Consider the following 17,940-nt stretch of genomic DNA (forward strand, 5'->3'; position numbering starts at 1 on the left):
AGTAAATTTATAATGATATATGAGAATGATGTTAACAAGACCAGATATGTAGGCAGGGAACAAATCATGAAAGACTTCTGTATCATGTTCAAGCTAAACAACTTAAAAGTTTTAGCAAAGAAGAGATTGGCCTTTCCAAAGATCACTTTGCGGCGTGGAGAACAGAATTGAAAAGAGCATGGGTGGATGTGGAGAAGCCATTTAGAAGGAATTTGGATGAAGGAGGGGACGGGAGAAGCTTGAGCTGTTGAGCAGCATTGGGACATAATGTGGGCAGAGCCCGCCGAGGGTTAGGAGAAAGATGTCAAACACAATTTCCAGGAACCTGACTTGTCCAGCTGAACGGATGGTGAAGCCATCCCCCGAGACAGAGAAAGAAAATCACGTCTTCTAAATTATGCTTGAAAATCCTTCCTAATACCATACTTCTATGTGTCAAATCACAGCCAATTGCTTCATCACTTTCTGACAGCCAAAATCTTATATTTCAATTAAGCCCTTTACAGTCTCACTGTAGGTCTATGTTCTTACAAAAAGAATGCAGAGACTGTCTCTCTCAGTCTGGGATACTGTTCCCATCTGTGCCTTCCTAAACCTCCTTTTTTTTTCTTACCCACTAGATTTTACTTATTTAAAACAAACAAAAACATTTTTAGAGCAGCTTTAGGTTCAGAGGAAAATTGAGAGGCAGGTACAGAGATTTCCCGTATATAGCCTCGCCCCTGCCCAGGTACAGCACTATCAGTATTTCCCATCAGAGTGCTGTATTTGTGTCAACTGTTGTACCACATTGACAAACCATCACCTAAAGCCCACAGTTTGCATTAGGTTTCACTCTTAGTGTTGTACATTCCATGGGTTTGGACTAACATATAATGTATCCATCACTCTAGTATCACACAGAGTATTTTCACTGCCCTAAAAGCCCTCTGTGCTCCACCTATTCATCTCTCCCCTCACTTTTGGCAACCACTGACCTTGCTACTGTCTCCATAGTTTTGCCCTTTTCCCAGTGTCATATAGCTGGAATCATGTGTAGTTTTTTCAGGTTTGCTTCTTTCATTTAGTAATATGCATTTAATGTTTCTCCATGTAGTCTCATGTTTTGATAGCTCATTTCTTTTTAGTGCTGAATAAGACTCCTTTGATTTTTCTGGATGTATCATTGTTTATTTACCCCTTCACCTACTATACAACATGTTTGTTCTTTCCAAGTTTTGGCACTTAAATAAAATTGCTATAAACATCCATGTGCAGGTTTTTGCGTGGACATAACTTATCAGCTCCTTTGGGTAAATACCAAGAAGCATAATTGCTGTATTGTATGGCAAGAGTATGCTTAATTTTGTAAGAAACCATTAAACTGTCTTCCCAAGTGGTTGTACCACTAGATTTTAACCTTGCTTATATATCCAATATTTCTTGAAGACTTAATATATGCCTGATACTATACACTTGAAATTCAGATTATTCAAGATTCTACTCAATAGCACCTCCTCCAGAAAATCCTGTCTCTCTAACTCTTGCTTCTTTGCGGCCCCTTAAATCTTTCCTTCAACTGATTTTATAAGAATTAGTTCATTTGTTATGAATTCTAGTTACTTGTTGGTCTACCTGCCCCCTGACCTCATCTTTAAGGTGTACTGTATTTGTGTCCCTATTTTCCGCATGCCAAGCATAATTTGTTTTGCACACAATAGAGGCTGTGTTTGTTGGTAGAATTATATTGATTCGAGATCCATAGTAAACACTGTAATATCTGGGTATGCAGAATCCTAATATGAAATATTCAGTTAGCCACGAGTTTAAATATATTAAAAATCATTGCAAATAAATTATAATTATAAAAATTATAATTGTAGAAATTAAAGATATATGTTTTTCTAAGTGCTGATGCCTCTTGTAATATGATTCCTTTTTGGAAGTTCCAAATATCCCAGTATCACTGATTAAGTGGTTCAGCTTTGCAGTGACTCAGGGAAGCATTCAACCAATGCAGAAAAGCATGCTTCAGTAGGAAGAGAAGAGCTTAATCTTCGTTTTGGATCCATGCCCTACATTTTCCAGTAGCAGTAATGACTGTCTTCATGGCAGCTATTTTATATGATTTCATCAGTTGTTCTTGAGTAGTACAGTTCCTTGGAAATATAAAATCTAAAATACATTTCCTGAAAAATTTGAAAAATAGGATGAAACATTAATCAAAACTAAAACAATCATTTATGAGTTGGATCATGGGCCCAGCATTGGAACTATAACTGGTCACTTGACAGGAAGGATCAATTACATCAGTAATTTGTCATTAGCCCTGAGTAATTCTACCAGAGTGTTCTCAACAGCTGATTTAAGTGGAGTGGAGGCAGTTCAGAGAGAGGGCTGTGAAGAATACAGTTTCTGCCATTTAACACTGTTTGACTATATCCAGATTCTGTTGTGAATGAGGCTAGGGCACTTTGAAAAATCAGCCATTAGACATGGATCCTAAAACTAAAGAGAGGAGGGAAATAACTGCAGTGGATGTGGTACAAAGAGAAAAGAAAACATGACACTTACATAAACACCATTTTCTAATTTAATAACCTTGGGCAAGTTCCCTAATTTCCCTGTGCCTCCATTAATTCCTCAGTAAAGTGAGAAACATAATATTTCCTCCCTCAGAGTGTTGTGGGGATTAATGTGTTAATGCAGGTAAATTGCTTTGGATGCTTGGTGACTATCAGTAATTGATGTTTTTGTTTGGGTCGTTGTTATTTCCCTGAGCTGCCTTCAATTTAATTTAGCTGATTGTCTTCTACAATGTCTAGTCCATGTAGGGTCTACAGTGGGGTGAAGGCCAGAATGGTTCCTCTACTCTCTCAGTTCATCTCCTCCACACCTCCTCATAAGTTTTGAGTCCTCATGTCTCTATTTTTTATGTCTGTCCTGGGGGGCATGCCTTTTCCATTTATTACAAAACAACCCCGCTGCTGTATCTTCTCTTCCCTTTAACCTCTGTCCTTCCAATCCCAGTCTTCCATCTCTTCTCATTTCCTCATATGGGATGAACCTCATTTGGTTCCACTGGGTCCCCATCTATCCAGATAGGCCTGTGGAATGGGAGTGAGGAGGGCAGGTAAACATCAGTTTGAAGACCATTGTCAATCAAGTTGGGCTTTTTCTTGCTGTTCCTAAAAGTATCTCTGCCTCTTCCTCATCTTAATTTTGTTGTCCTATCTTTAGGGTCTGCCAGGCCTCAATAAAATGGCTCTAGAAAAAAGATAATGTTAAGGGATAAAAAGTCCTCCTTCAACAAATCACAAGTGATCATGAAGAATCCAAATCGAGTCATGCCACCTCCTGCTTAAAACACATTCATAGCCCAGGCAGGCGTGGCTCAGCGGTTGAGCATCAACTTAGACCCAGGAGATCGACGTTCGATTCCCAGTCGGGGCACATGCCTGGGTTGCCGGCTCAATCCCCGGTCGGGGGTGTGCAGGAGGCAGCCGGTCAATGACTCTCTCATGATGGATGTTTCTATCTCTCTCTCCCTCTCCTTTCCTCTTGCTGAAATCAATAAAGATATATATATTTTTTTTAAAAAAAGGGACATGTCATATTAATTGCTGCATCCCTAACACCTAGAACAGGGTCTGGCCAATGTAGTAAGTACTTAATCAATATTTTAAATTAATAAGTATAGCTATCATATTACAATCATTAGAATTATATGGAGATGAAATTTATTTTCCTAAAACACCCTGCTATGGGTTTTATCCAATTTCTATAATAAAAAAGTCTAATTTCTTGTCTTCATGACACTTTCAAAACAATTTGTCCCTTCCAAGAATTAATTAGAACAAATAATTTGGCCAAAAATTATCTTGCATTGAGAGGCAACTTGGGTTTTTCATCATTTGGTCATTCTTACTTGAAATATCCAATTTTGCAAAATATTTTTCAGGGGATCCTCTCTCTTTCTATTTTGGCATGCTAGTTTTCCTCACCAATATTTATATCGTATCAAAGCTGGATGTTAGCATTAAGCCACAAATAGAAACAATATCAGGACGTTTCGTTCTCCCCCATCCATAGCCCCTACCCTCAAGCTCCACTGGGTGATTATGAGACTTGCCCCCTTAAGTTGTGGGTCTGGTCCACTAGGTCTCACTAGAACTCGATTTTGTCTTATGTAATTGCTGCTTCTCAGTCACTCGCCCCGATTTAGCCATTTGGCCTGATTATAATTTTGATTGACATCAATATTTGTCTTTTAGAACTCTATTTGATCTAGTTTTTCCAATCTGGTGCTATTACCTTGTTATAATTTCTAATTTCCCTTTAGAGGTGTCCTGGGGGCAGGACTCAAGAAGGAGCCATAATTGTAATAATGTAGGTGGTAAGAAGATGGCATATATAGGGTGTCCCCCAAAATGTATGCCCCCTTTGAATAATTATTAATTCCAATGTTTCTTTCTTTTTAGATTTAACCCATTGGAATTAATAATTATTCAAAGTGTATAGATTTTGGGGGGACACCCTGTGTATAAAGGGACTAATTTAAGAGTTAAAATACTTCAAACTCTTGCCTGGCAGGATTTTCACATGGGAGATACAGGAGTAAAAGACCCCTCTGGAATACAAAATCATGGAAGAGAATAAAAGTGGGTGGGAAATAAAGATTGCTTGCCTAGTTTCTCCAGAACAGAGACCATGTATTACTTTTCTTGTGTGTCCTAAGCACATTGCAGGCACTGAACAATGATTCTTGTTGAATATGTTGGTGAACATATATATAGTTATTTATTATCAATGTCAGTTATTATTTTTATTATTTGTAGAACTTTTTAAGAATACATATTCTTGATTCTGAGACACAGGTCTCACTCATTCATTAAATCCAGGCTTGGGCAGCCACAGTTTTAAAAGCTCCTCTGATGATTCTGAAGCCAGTCATTGACCTCCCTCCTCCCACCTATGTCGCAGGGGCCTTGTCTACTAACAGAGTGAGAAAAACCCGGCTGAGGAACTCTGAGCCTGGTTCATACTCTGCCATCTCTTCTTACTGGAGCCAGAGGGAGACAAGAGCCATATTCCTTTTCATGTTCTGTGTTATAAGTCTTATAACTCTTAATGATTCTTGCCCTTAATTTATTTCAGAGGTGGATAATCATAATGTTTAAGGACACTGTCATTCATCTCACTTCAGACATCAGTTTTAGAATTTTGAAAAAAATTGTAACACCATCTATATTATTCTGGGTAGTACGAACCCAAAAGATAGTGAGCTTAAAGAAAGACATCCAAATGCTAACTGTTTCTAGTGTTTCATGGGAATTTCCAGCTCAGTGTGTCCAAAATGAATTTCATTATCTCTCCTTATCTTGCTGCTCTCTTGCTTGTCCCCTTTCTTTGTTAAATGTCCTACAGTCCCACCAGTTTTCCAACTTAGAAACCTAAGGTTTATCCCCATCTCCTCTCCCCTACTCACCCCCAAACAGTAGATTATTCGGATAGATAGATGATAGATAGAGATAGATGATAGATAGATGATAGATAGATAGATAGATAGATAGATAGATAGATAGATAATAGATAGATAGATAGATAGATAGATAGATAGATAGATAGATAGATAGATGATAGATAGATAGATAGATAGATAGATAGATAGATGATAGATAGGTAGATAGATAGATAGATAGATAGATAGATAGATAATAGATAGATGATAGGTAGATAGATAGATAGATAGATAGATAGATAGATAGATAGATAGATAGATAGATAGATAGATGATAGATGATAGATAGGTAGATAGATAGATAGATAGATAGATAGATAGATAGATAGATAGATAGATAGATAGATAATAGATGGAAATAAATAAATAAAGGGACAGTCTTCTGCCTCAGTCCCTTTGCCTGCCACTGTTCTCTATGCCATGTCACCTCCCACTCAAAGCCCTCCTTTGACCTCTCCATGCCTACAGAATAATATACAAATAGCTTGGTGCAGACCAGAGGATCTCCACAGCATTTTGGGAAGCAATGCACTCAGCAGTTCAGGAAATCAGTTTTGATGGGCTGAATTATGACTTCAATACTTACTAGCTGTGTGATTCTGGGAAAGTAATTTTTCTAGGGCTCAGTTTTCTCATTCATGAAAATGAGATGTTAATAATGTCCTCATGGAGCCCTTGAAAATATTAAATTACATATGGTGCCTACCATACCTAGGTAGGGTGGGTGCTAAATAAGCAGTGGCTATTGTCATTGATGCTGTTATGATTAATTGAGATAACATAATCTATCTCCAATTCACCGTTTTGGTCCTACCCATCCACCCCCTTTCCTCGCCCATGTCTCTCCACTTCCCTGCCTGTCCTCTGTACTCCAGTCCCGTTGGGCTTCTCACCATTCTCTGAACACACCCTTCTCTATCACAGCTTGTGACTCTGCACATGTCATTATTTCTGCCCCTTCCCACCTTCTCTGGCTAGTAAATTCTGATTCATCTCAAAGACCTTCAAATAGCACCCCTTTGCTGGAGCCCCTTTAGCTCGTCCCTGTCTATGTAACAACACTCAGCCTACATTTCCACTGCACATATAAAGACAAAGTACGATGTTGTCAGGGATGCTCTGTTCAACCAAAGACTAAATAAACTCTGTAAGTGGTGACAAATGTAATCATTTCAAAAGTAAAACCCTCTGTAGAACTGAAATAACTTCTATTGCAATTCAGGCGAGTAAAGAACTCTGAGAAAAGTAATGAGCAGGTATGGCATAGTTTTATTATTTTTACTGAAGATCGAAAATAAATCTTTCCCACTGCAGTTTCTTTTGGGGTCTATCCAGTGCCTTGGAATCTGATCCATCATAAATAGTTACTCTACAAATATCTGCAAGACACTGTTCCGAGTCCTGTTCAGATCATTAAAAGTGCGATGCCAAGTAAAACCTTGTCCTGTCACATCACACTGACAGATGGTCTTCCACAGGAAATGAAGGTTATCAATAGCATTCGTCATCGGCACAGATTTGGGATAATGGTGATGTGTCAGCAGATCCAGTAATGATTTTTTTTTTTTTCATCTTGGTAGCTCGATGTCATAATTTCAGTATTAATGACACTTTGGATTCAATAAGCTATTGTATAAAATCCTTGCTCAGTCATCCCTCCCCCAAAAGGTCATGGGTTTGATTGATGCCTGGTCAGGGCACGTACCTAGGTTGTGGGTTTGATTCCTGGTCCCTGTTGGGGGAGGGGGCGATCGATCGATGTTTCTCTCTCACATCGATGTTTCTCTCTCTCCCTTCCCTTCTCTCTAAAAATCAATGAAAATGTCCTTGGGTGAAGATTAAAACTAAAATCCTTGCTCACATGTAATTTACAACAATTGTGAACAAACAATTGGTTATTTGCCATTTGTAGCAGTGGATGGAACAAACCCGCTGATGGAACAAACCCGCTGATGTATGGCGCTGGTACCCCTCCACCTGTGCCAGCGGGTGGCTGTTGCCTTCAACTGCTTGCCGTCGGGAAACCAGCAAAGGCGGGTGCTAATCAGAACCACTTTCCCGTGACAGAGGGACCTTAGCCACCCAGCAGGCAGAGGAATGTGTGAGAACAGTTCCACTGCAGACACTTTCCCTCAAATATCATCCTAATAAAAGTGTTTCCCTCCCTCCCTCCCTCCCTCCCTCCCTCCCTCCCTCCCTCCCTCCCTCCCTCCCTCCCTCCCTTCCTTCCTTCCTTCCTTCCTTCCTTCCTTCCTTCCTTCCTTCCTTCCTTCCTTCCTTCCTCCCTCCCTCCCTCCCTCCCTCCCTGCCTCCCTGCCTCCCTGCCTCCCTGCCTCCCTGCCTGCCTGCCTTCTTTTATCAAAAAATAAATATCTAGGAAACTTAAATTTACATTACTCAAGGCCGTTTTCTCATTTCTTCTTAATCTGAGAGATGGGATAAATATCCCACGGGGTTTCCACGGAGTGAGTTTTTTTAGTGGCCAAGGATTTAGAAACAGTTCTAATGTTTTAAGAACATCAGCCGCAGCTGATTGTGATCCCGAAAGCAGACTCGCTTCCTGGATGACCAGGTTCACACGCTGCTACGAAGTGACTGGAAGCTGCTGGCTCCACCACCCGCTGCAGTGGGAGGATGTTTTGCCAGCAGCACAGCTGCTTCAGGCTGGCCCCCAGCACATGATGGTATAAATGGTTATTCTTCTTACTGTATTTACTTAAAATAACAATAGCTCTGTTTTTAAACTAAATACCCCTTTTGTGATAAAGGACTATATCAGATGCTTAACATGTGTGCTCTTTTAAAAATGTTAATACTTTGAAGAGAAACTGAAGCTTACTGTCCTAGAACCTGGCCAAGGCCACACAGCTAGTAAGTGATAGAACTGAGTTTAGAACCCATGGGTTCTGGAATCTAAATTTCCTACTCTTCTCTTCCTGGCTCCCTGCCTCCTGTTCTAAAAGGAATTATTTTATTTCAATTTAAAGACATCTATTATTTGGTGGTTTATTATAGCTGATATCATTTCTTTCACCATGGACATTTTTCTGACATCAATTTCAAGGAAATAGAGATTAAGAATAGAATATAAATCAACTAGCTCTACTTCAGTGGATAGAATTTTCTTAAGATCTATACTTCCTTTTTTATGGCTTTTGTTTATGAGAAAGCAACGGCTCATTTATTCACAGTTTAGCTCTTGTTTTTCACTGCGCAATGAGGTAGAATTCTAGAAAGTTATCCTAAATATGTTCTAAGCAAAGAGCCTTTTATAGTCCAGAATTAACCGTTATATATAAATGATGATAATAATGACGTTTTAATGAGATAATACCGGAAACGACATTGTTTTTAAACATTGTCTTAAAATGTCTTGATATAAACTATTTCTTTTAATATTGTCATAAGTTTAAGAACAAGGTATTACTATCTGTTTTGCATGTAAGAAAATGAGCTACTCAGTAAAATAACTTGTCCAAGATACCACAGCTAATAAGGGGCAGAACTGAAATTTAAATCCAGGTATATCTACCTCCACCGGTTCTGTTTCTATTAAATGGCCTGTCCAAGGTAAAGGTTTTGAAAAGTAGTTAATCCGTTAGCAGTGCTTTCAGTTCAAAGTAACAGAAACTCATCCACAATGACTAAACTAAACAGTGATTCGCTGTTCACACAGACCAAGAAGTCCAGAGCTGAGCAGTCCAGCACCGGCTTGGGTGCTCAAGGGAGTCATTAAGAAATGAGGCTTCAAGAAACTTTTGATCCACTCTCCTTAGAATTTGACCTTACTTCTATGACTGCAGTTGTGACTCCTCTCGGCTGATCACTAATCCTTCATTTCAGACAAAGATAAGTGATAAAAGGTGAAGGGCAAAAAGCTTATGCTAGTGGAATCTATCCTGTTTCATCAAGAAAATAGCTGTCTCAGCGGTGTCAGCTGGTGACTTCCACTCACCAGGACAGGGTTATATGAGCACCCATTATTATAAGGGAACCTGGACAATTAATGTGGACTTTGGCTTAAGACACTGGTACTATGAACAAAAATCAGGGCTCTCTTAAAAGGAAATTTAAGAGATTTGGGGTTGCCAGGCAGCAGTATCTGGCACAAAACCTGATAGCTCTGAAAACAAGAACCAGAGCTCAGTGAAAAATTAAGAGAGAAATCTATGAAGCCTAGAAAGAGCTGATTCATTATTTCTCATAGAAGAATATATTGGGCAACTAGATAAAAAGGATCATAAGGGAGTTGTTTACTTAACCACTTAAGTACATTTTCTATTAACCTCCCTGTTGGTCTAATTATTTGGGTACAAAGGAGCAATATCCTACTGATAGCTAGACGATCCCATTTAGACTTCAAGGAAAGGCCCACTTAGGACACTCACAGCATCAAGATTCAGTTGGAGAAAAGGTCTGTTGGCCTTTAGGGTGATTCCAGAAATAATCGATGGCCCTATTCATACGCAACTCATCCATAAACAGATCAAGGAAGTAGACCCCAGACTTTTTAAGATAGAAATCACTGTCACAGTGTTTTGAGAATCAAACATTTACATCTCTGAGCTTGACAAAAGAAAAGAAACTTTTAGATGACAGAGTTCATACACTCAACTCTTGCTAAAAGGAGGTTGATTACATTAATAATCTGCAGAGCTGTCAAACTTGAGACATACTGAACTTTGCCTGTTCATAAGTCCCTTTTCTTTCCTCTCCAGCATAGACCTAGAAATTCATTGTAATTATTCTTTGTAATATACATGGTATGTGTGCATGTATGTACTTAAGGAATGTTAGAAAAAGGAGCTGATGAGAGGAAATTAGAATTTCTTCCCACCTCAGGATCAAGCTTAACAACATAGAACACCTGTTATAGCACATGTGCTAAATTTGGAAGATTCACCCAGCCCTATGCATGAAGTGCTTGCAAGTTCACAAAGCTCTGCACGTTTTCCCACGATTCCCTGTGAACCTTTGTCTGACCCTGCGCTCCCATAGCAGTTGGTACGTCCCTGTATTAACGTGCCTCACTGTATTTATTATTAGCATACATATTTGTCTTCTCTGCAAGGCTTCGAGTGTCTAGAAAACAGAAGCACTATATAGGAAATTGAACTTGAAAACAATATACAAGCAATGTTCTGAATTCTTCATCTCTAGAATCTTTCAAAATAGTTGTTTAACCATAGACATGTGAAGAGACAAGAGGCTAAACCAGATGACCCTTTCAAGACTTCCAGATCTAAATGTTTGTTTTAAAAGGAATTTCTTTAAAAATAAAATCAGAAAGCATCTACTATATCTGGTTATCCAGAATAAAATGTAACTTTATTTTTTCCTCTACTACTTAATTGGCTCTTTTGCCCAAAGCACATTTAAATTCTGAGTCTCAATAAAGCTATTATGGTAATTATAAAAGATTTAAGAATATTCATATCTCATTTCATGACTGTAAAATTACTGTGTAAATCCTATGTATTTCTATAGGCTGAAAACAGCTACTACAGGAGTAATATCTACTCTACTAATCATCACTAACAGCTCTTAATGGGACTGAGGTACTGAAATACCATCATTGGCATGTAGATGGATACACAGAGTGACATTGGAAGGAATTATGTGAAATCATACATTTCAGGGACATTTTCTTCAAGAGATTAGTGCCAAGGACTGCTCTCACAAAGGACTAGAAAGAGAGCTGAAACTCCTCTGAGGGTTGTCAGTATAGGGACGTATGCAATGGTGCCCCCAAGAACTTGGAAGCGAGATAATAAGACCAGCTCTGAGAATTAAACTGAGAGCTCAAAGCAGAGCAGAGCAGAAACATGCCAAGTCGCCTCAAAGGGACAGAATGACTCCTAGGCTTGCAGGGTTTGACTAAGGCCAGATCAACTGTATGAACATTTCTAAAGATAGAATATTTTACTCACAGAGGGTCTGTCGGTTATAGAAGCACAGATAAAGTTAGAACCTGGAGGTCTCTATAATAATGCCAGGTTATCCTTAGCTTCCCTTGTAGATTTAGTGAGGTGAGAAAATGTACTCATCACCCTCACGTTGATTAATCACCGAGTTGTTGCTCTGGTGTATGTTTTGTCCTTGGGCACTTTTAAATCAAAGTGAGTTCATCTGATCCAGCTCTACCCTGTTCACTGAGATACTGCCAGTGCCCAGATGGTGCCAAGTGGATGCTCAGTATTTTCTTTTTTCAATTGAATTAATAGTTCTGAAACTCCACAAGGGAGAATTGGCTTTTGAGTTTGCTGATTTTAATCTATAACTGTTCTATTTTCTATTTCATTAATTTCTACCCTGATCTTTATATGTATTCCTTCTTCTTACTCTAGATTTCGTTTGCTCTAAGTTTTCTGGATACATAAGATGAAAGCTGAGATAATTTAAGATTTTTTTTTTCTTGTCTAATATGGGTATTAAGTGCTAAAATTTTCCCTCTAAGTATTATATTGGTAACATCCTACAAATGTTGATATACTGTGGTTTCATTTTCATTTAGATCAAAGTGCTTTCTAATTTTCTGTGGGTGTTTTTTGGTGTGTGTTTGTTTGTTTTACTCACAGGTTATATACAAGTGCATTACTTAGTTTCTAAATATTTGTGGATTTTCCAGTTATCTGCCTTTTATTCACTGTAATTTGTATGGTCAAGGAATACACTTTATATGATGTTATTTCATAAATTTATTGAAACTTATTTTCTCACCCAGGATATGGTCTACCTTGGCCAATATTTCAAGGACCCTGGAAAAGAGTATGTTTTTTGGTGTTATTGAGTGGATTGCTCTACACTATGAATTAGGTCAAGCTGGTTGATAGTGCTGTGCAAATCTTCATTTACATTAAATTGGTTGATAGTGCTGTGATTTTCTGCCTGAGTTCTATCAAGTTTTGAGAAGTGGTTATTAAAATCTATGTCTATAATTGTGAATTTGTATATTTTTCTTACAGTTGTTTCAGATTTCGCTTTATGTATTTTAATGCTATACTATTAAATTCATGAATCTTTAGAATTGATATGCACTCTTGGTAGATTGACTCCTTTATCATTATGAAATGATTCTCTTTTACTTTGGTAATACTTTTTCTTTTGAAATCTACTTTGTCTTATATTTATTAATATACACACTCCAACTTTCTTTTAATTATTGTTAGCATTATATATCTTTTCCCATCCCTTTGCTGTTAACCTATTTGTTTTTAAATTGGGTTTTTGTAAGGCAGCATGTAGTTGGGTCATTTTTTAAATGGTGATCTATGTCTTTTAATTGGATATTTAGGCCATTGATATTTAATATGTGGTAAGAACTTAAGTCTACTGTCTATTCTATTTAACTATTCTGTTCTTTCTTAATATTGGCTATAGTTAATAAATATCAATGGATATAGTTAATAACATCACATGAGAAAAATATATTATATGTCCCTGCTGAAAGTATGCTATATCACCTAATAAGTATTCTTGCCAAAAATCTCAAATCCAAATCTGGTCAAGCTTCTAGGCTAATTACCCAATTTACAGGCAATATAGGACAGAAAACATAACACACAATATCATGGAGACACAGTCACAAAATCCAGATTGTGGGAAATGTGACAAGACAGATATCCTGGTTTATTCCACAAATAATATGGAGGGGGAAAATGAGGTAGGATGAACCAATGCATTTAAGAGACATATCAGGAAATGAGAGGTTTAGAAGATGCAAACTCCCAACTTACTCCTCCTAGAGGCACAAGTACTGCTTTCATAAGTTTTAAGCCAAAGAACAAAGGAAGTGTCTATATATAGTCCTAAGAACTAGCTTGGGGGAGAGGGAAGAATCAACTGGAGACAAGCAGAATATCTGCCCAGGTTGGCAATCCAGTCTCATCCAGGTTCCAAGGAGCACCTAGTACAAGCAAATCCTCTGGTGGCAAATTTAATACCAAGTCCCTGCCCTGAAGGGTCCCATCAGATAATGGACAATATGGACACACTGTGGTAAATGCTAAAAGAGAGAGAGCTAAATTGCTATTCAAAAATGGGGTAGGAAAGGGAGAGAAAAAGAGAGAGAGAAAGGATTCCAAAGGGTACATTTAAGGAAGGTGTCGACTGCAGTGGGTGATGGGTCTGAAGTCTCATTGCTCATGGCTGAACATCAGAGGACTGCAACATATGGACAGAAGCCTACAGGCCAGGAGAAATGAGGGTTAAGTCCGAAGAATGGGCCCTTTGCCACGATTCTACCATAAACCGTGAAGCCTTCACCCTATATCAAGTGTACTTTACGACAAAAAAGCAAGGCTGATACATCTCTTCTTTTATACTTTTTATTTTTGTGGTAATATAATGATATTTTAGCTTAATGACAGCCTAATTTTATTTTCAAATATCGCAAATACTTGAGTCAAGGGTAACATTTGGTCTTTTGACATTTTGTATTCAGCCGCCCAGGAAAAGACAGTTTGTACCATTAAATGTTGCCTTTTGAAGTCCTCAATATGGAGTGGAGGCAGAAATCCTGTGTTGATATGGAGAACGAACCATCAATAAATTCTAATTTTAATTTTTGAAATAACATTGTTATCATTTAAATACACATTGTATGTTTTATTTTTATTTCTCTGTGGTATTATAGAATCCTTTTGAATGTACTGTAACTCAATTGCTAGTATATTCTAAGTGGCCCTTCTTGGAATTCTCAACAGAAACAGCATGAAGTGGGTGCTAAGAACATTGCAGCTTGCTTTATAAATTACAGTGTAGGTGTAAATCTTTTCTCTTAAAAACGGCACAGAATTGCCATTTAATTTAATTCAATTCAGGAACATTTAAATGAGGTCCATTTATGTTTTAAAATAACATTTTGTATTTTGCTAAAGTTAAACTTCAGTGAATTGTTTGCCCAAAGAACTGCACATGTATAACATAATCGGCATCACGCCACGTGATGTAATAAATAAGAACAACGCTATTCATTAAGATCATGAAACACATCTAGTGAAATATCTCATAGTGTCTCCAGGCCCTCTGGTTCAAACAGCCAATACTAACTAACCTCCCAAGCTTTCTTTCCAAAGATGGGCCCATGCTGGCAAAGGCTGGGAAGTCAGATGGGATGTCGGAGAAAGAAAAATGCTTCTGATGATGTGCCCTTATTTTCACATCTTAGAGAGATGCTGAAAATACAATAAATGCATGTTTATACAGAGCATACAAAGTCATGAAGGGTGATGGAGAAAAAGAGTAGAACTTGGAGCAAGTAGGAAAGTGTGAGTGCCGCAAGGGTGACAAGTGCATGACAAACATCTGCGAAATATCACAGGTGGCGGTTTGCAGTAAAAACCAGAAGCAGGGCAAGGCTGAGAGGAGAGAGAAATTGTTTTGTGAACATTTCCTCAGTCATGTTTTTTCCTATGAAGAAATAATATTGGAGCAAATAAAAATTTTAATATTCAGAAAATTCTATCATTTTATGTAGTGATCAAGACTTGCAAATAAAACTGGGGGAAAAAGCACACGTATCCAACATAAGGATAAAACACAGACACTTGTACACCAAAGAGTAAAATGTTTGGTTTGTTTTATTATTTATCTACCCATCCCATATATGTACTGTGACCCTACCAATTGCCAGGCACTGATTAATAGAAATGAGATTAATTCAACAGAGATTAATAAAATGTCCCCACTTTTTTGGAGCTGGTATTCTAACAAGGCAGGGAATAGACTAGACACAAACACAAACAAATTAACTAACCTTATCCAGTGATACTTTAATCAAGATGGAAAGCAGGTTAATGTGACAGAGAGCGAATGTGAGGATGGGGTGGGGCAGTCATACTAGGAGCTGGAGTGATGAGGGAAGGCCCTTGGAGGAGGAAGCATATGAGCTGAGACTCGAATTACTTACAGGAGGGCGCTAGCTAAGGCAGAATCTAACAGGAAAGCAATCCAGGAGGAGGGCAGGGCTGGCACTCAGACATTCACGCTAAAGGGAGCAGGCACTTCTGAGGAACGAAAGAAAAGAAGTGGGTCTGAAGTCTCACAACCAAGGCAGAGTAGCAAGAAATGACACCAGAGGTGTGAAAATGACCAGATCTCGTATTTCTTCCTAGGCCACGGTGAGCTCAGCCGTGGGACACTCTTGTAAACAAGAAACACAATCTGATTTACATTTTGAAAGAATCAAGCTGCTTTAAGAAGACTGTAAGTGGGCAAAGAGTGGAAGCAGAAAGAACACTTGGGAGGCTGTTGCATAGCTCAGACGTGTCTTACTTTGAGATAGTATTTATTAATAGATATGGTGGAAGTGATTGGTTCATTTTATAATTTGAAGATCCTTCTAGAAAACTTGCTGATAAATTGAATATCACTGTTATTTGTTCTAAGCAATTGGGTGAATGGTAGAAATTAATTTGGGGTTAAATTCAAATGCAGATGCACCTTGACTTATGATGGGGTTACAGCCTGGTAAACCCATTGAAATTTCAAAATATTGTAAGTAAAAAATTCATTTAATACTAAACTGCAGAGTACCGGTTGTCTGCCCTCAGGATCACGTGGCTGACTGGGAGCTGTGGCTCACTGCTGCTGCCCAGCATCACGGGAGAGAACCCGACACATATCACTAGCCCAGGACCACATCCAAACTCAAAATCTGAAGTGCGTTTTCTACTGGGTGCATATTTCACACCATCCTAAAATCAAAACAATCCTAAATCCAGCCATCTTAAGCCTGGGGCCGTCTGTACTAGGTCGCGTGGGTCCATACGTGGAATAGCCAGTTTGATATTTTAGTCCAAGTTCAGGAGAGACATCAGAGATGAAGATAAAACATTAGGAGCCAAACACATAAAGATGACATGTAAAGGCACGAGACAAGATGAGCTCATCAAAGGAAATTACGATGTTGATCGAGCCCAGAATTACATTTAGTAAACTATCTCAGTGTCTCAGGGTAAAGAAAGGGTAAAGAACAGGGCCAAGAACTAAGCTGTGGGCAGAGCCAACATTTCCAGTGCAGGCGAAGGGGGAGGAGCCCGGCACAAAAGTGACACTGAGGCGGGAGGAAAAGCAAGAGGGTGTGACTGACTGTGCCCAATGCCACGGAGGGGCTGAACTCGGTCAAGTCAAAGAACCCACTTGGGGGTCTGGTAGGATGGGGGCCACTGCTGCTGCTCTTTAAGAAAGCTGTTCTGGAGCAGTTCTGGGGGTGCAAGCCTGGGCACGGTGGGCCCAGAGGACATGGAAATAAGGAGGCAGAGAGAGGTGTAGACAATGGTTCCCGAGACACTAGCTACAAAAGCAGAGAAAAAAATAAGTCAATGGGCAGAAGCTGGTATCAAGGCACTGTTTTTTATTTCTTTGTTTTATTGTTTCTTTTCAGATGGCTAACATTAAGGCGCGTTCATGTGCCAGAGAGAGCAGCCCAAGAGAGAGGAGGAAATTCGTGCTTCAGGGGAGAGAGAGTACTTGCAGAAGCGAAGACCCAACCGGAGGCACTGGGAAAGGATGACCCAGATTTCCTCAGTGATGCGCTAAGTATTTGTTTACTGTAAGTCTTAGCGAAGCCGTTGAATAAAGTGATTCTACTTTAATTGTTCCGGGCTGGGTCCTGGGCATCCATACTTTTTTAAAAGCTCCCCAGTTACTTCTAATGTGCAGCCAAGGTTGAGAAACAGTAATCTAAACAGTGTTTTGTATTTACCCTTCTTTTGGCTTTTCTTTATAGTTTTATGACATATATGTTTATCCCAGCAGTTTACTATTTAGTTGTGCATGAACTTTATATAAGTGGAATCACACTTTATGTATTCCGTGTATTTTGCTTTCTTTTGTTTTATATTTTATCTATAATTCACACATTATGTGAATTCATTCATTTTCACTGATCTATCATGTCCAAGTACATGAAAATGTCAATTTCTCCATTCTCCTGTTTAATAAATATAGGAAACACTTTTATTTTGTTTTCAGTTTTTGACTATTGCAAACCATACTGCCATGAACACTCTTGAATATGTAATTGATTAACTATTACTGTTGTTTCATGGAAAGCGGGAGTATAAACTCGTATAACTAATTTGAAAAATAATTTGACATTATATATTTGATTTTCAAAAATGGTAATTATATTTATGCTCAATTCCATATCACATATTATATTCTAAAATTGTTGGAAAAGCAAATGGTTTACATTTGTTTGCAGTTCAATTTGATCTTTCTCTTGATTATTTCTTTTATTACTTTTATACTTAAAAATTTTTCCACCATCTAATAGCAGTTCAAAATTCACCTGGAGTTTTCTTGGTTCCATTTACTTTACTTTTAGCTTTTTAATATACCTTAAAGATATTAAATAAAATTAAAGACAAATTATGAATTGGCCCAAAGAATTGACATCCAGAGAGTCAACGGGAAGAAAATCAATTAGGAAAGTG

This window comes from Miniopterus natalensis, chromosome 6 (genome assembly GCF_054644295.1).
Source record: "Miniopterus natalensis isolate mMinNat1 chromosome 6, mMinNat1.hap1, whole genome shotgun sequence".
In the NCBI taxonomy this organism is placed as follows: Eukaryota; Metazoa; Chordata; class Mammalia; order Chiroptera; family Miniopteridae; genus Miniopterus; species Miniopterus natalensis.